Source organism: Eptatretus burgeri, chromosome 7 (genome assembly GCF_056783735.1).
Source record: "Eptatretus burgeri isolate ZD-2024b chromosome 7, Ebu_testis_v1, whole genome shotgun sequence".
Taxonomy (NCBI): domain Eukaryota; kingdom Metazoa; phylum Chordata; class Myxini; order Myxiniformes; family Myxinidae; genus Eptatretus; species Eptatretus burgeri.
Genome location: NC_140967.1, coordinates 2,234,949 through 2,237,448, shown reverse-complemented (window position 1 = coordinate 2,237,448; position 2,500 = coordinate 2,234,949). Strand labels below are relative to the sequence as shown.

General features: G+C 50.1%; 1 protein-coding gene and 1 pseudogene across 5 annotated transcripts in view; one reads left to right on the top strand and one right to left on the bottom strand.

Moving 5' to 3' along the window:
• Positions 1-2,500, bottom strand: part of LOC147022551 (zinc finger protein 462-like) — a 322,942-nt gene that overhangs the window by 188,535 nt on the left and 131,907 nt on the right. The window lies entirely within an intron of this gene.
• Positions 106-2,113, top strand: LOC147022552 (uncharacterized; annotated as a pseudogene).

Below are 2,500 nucleotides of genomic sequence, written 5' to 3'. Positions count from 1 at the left end.
CCACATATTGTGCCTGTCACGAAAAGGAAGCGAAGGAAATGACCCCATGACGAGACGACACCACAGAAGGAGCCAGTCCCAGATCACACATAAGCAAAACAAGACATGCCTGTGAATGACGGCAACATCCAAGATGTCCAACTCGTTGACCTTGCCTCCGATGCTCCTGTAACGCTGGCTGAAACCGACCAGGGTCCTGACTACAACGCCAAGATCGCAGCAGTGGAGGCGAAAGTGGTCTCTCTTAAGTGGCGGTTACATGAGGCACAGTGGGACAAACGCAAACAAGCCAGGGAGCTCGTCACTCCAAAGGCGAATGTCCAAAAAGTTTTCAACCTCGATCATATCAACAAGCTGTCTCATCTCAGCACAAGGGGTACTCAGTAATCAGCAGAAACCTACAAGAAGGCTCTGCAACTCCGCTTTGCCTGTGGCAGTACCGACTACGAAGTCCTGTTGTCGCAACACCAGCCACTGCCATCGATTTGTTCGTTACGACGGAAGATGGAGGTTATTGCGATGGAGCCTGGTAGTCTTTATAAAGTGTTTGACTTCCTCTAGCTGAAGGTTGCTACTATGAAGGAACCGGAGCGTGAGTGCTGCCTAACGCTGGATAAAATGACAATTGAAGTGGGATTGCAGTTCGACAGATCATCCAGTAGTTTGCGCGGAAATGTAACTTTGCCAGGACATGGTGGTGCTGCAACTCATGCCCTCATATTCATGCTGGCTGGCATCACCTCCAGATGGAAGCAAACAATTGCCTATCATTTTATGGGCAATTTGGTGAACGGAGCCTACTTCCAGCCACTTGTGACTGAAATCGTACAGCGGGCTCATGTCATTGGGCTCCATGTCAACGCAGACACATGTGACATGGATGGTGCCAATCGAGCAATGTTCAAGAACTTCGGACTGGTTCGTTCGAAGCACGCAGTGACAGTCAATCGAATTCCCCACCCATGCGCTGACGGCAGGTTCCTACACTTCATGTACGACATACCGCACCTGATCAAGAATGTCAAGGCGGGTCTGGTGAATGGGAACGAATTCAAGCTCGGTGCTGATATCGTCTCCAGGCATGATCTCCCTTCAAATGTCATCAGCCTGGGGGCAATCAAGGAACTGGTGACATTTCAGGTCAATGACGATCTGAAACTGACGCCCCATCTCGGCATAGAAATGGTGTCGAACACCGCCCATTTCGACAAAATGAAAGTGGGAAAGGCATTGAATTTTTTTCAGTAAGTCGGTCAGTGCTGGGCTGCACTACCTGGTGGAAAACGAAGGTTTTGACAACGTGTTGCTAACGACTGCCTGGTTCTTGGACTTTATGAACACCTGGTTCGACCTGATGTCCAGCCGTCACCCCGCCACCGCGCTCAGTAAAGCGAATACGTGTGTTTCCGAGAAGGCGATCCGGCACCTTGAAGAGACGTTGGTGGTATTCGGAGGGGTAGAATGTGGCAAATCGTGCAAGCCATGGCAATCCGGCATCATATTATCGGCCTCGTCTGTGCTCGACATTCAGAGAGAACTGCTGGCCAGGGGACACCACTTTGGGCTCACATCCAGACTCATGCAGGATTGCCTCGAGAACCTGTTTGGGTGCGTCTGATTCAAGAATCCTGTCCCAAACGAGCTGGAATTCTGACAGGCTCTGAAGCTCATAACGGTGCCGTAATTTCTGAAGTGTCTCGCGTCCGGTAATTATCTCGAGGATGACCGGTCATTTTTACTGGATTTCCTCGATATTCCGAAAGAGAAACCGGCGACACCAGACGAATGTGACGAGGACACATTCAGCTATTTCATTGGAGAGCTGCCTCCTGATCCTCTCAGCAAAGCCCAAGAGAGCAGCTTGTATTACCTGGCTGGCTACTGTATCTCTTCCGTCTCCAAATCCTGGACACATTGCACCACTTGCCTGGAAGCCGCAGAGGACAGCCGAAAGTCTCTTTCGCAGGGCAGTCGTGAGGCGATAACAAGACTGAAGGAGTACAAAGAAGGCACTTTGACTCATTGCAGTGACGTGGCTTTCAAGCTGTTCAGAGAAGGAGAGAAGCAGTTCAGGATGGTGCAGGACCAGTTGAATGGGCATGACCTGGTTTAAAAACTTGTCCGTCGTCTGTCAGCTTTCTCAGTTGATATTCCCGCCTGCCACAATCTGAAAACGAAGCTACTGACGAAGTATTTCACTGTGCGTCTGTACATCTATTCCAAAGCGTAAAATTCGATCCGTGTCAGCCAGGCAAAAGTTGGTACTGCCAGTCAACTCGGCAGCAAGAGCCCGCGAGAGCGTGTGTTAAAAAAAATTAAGTAGAACTGAGCTTGGTGTCAGTTGTTCGTATTTACCCCTTCAGGACGGGAGGCGGCCATAACCACCTAGCAGTTATAGCCGCCTCCCGTCCTGAAGGGGTCAAGTCATATGGAGAAGAACCGAAAAGGTTTTGACTTTTAACCCCTTATGGACGGGTGACGGCTATAACTGCTATTGCTA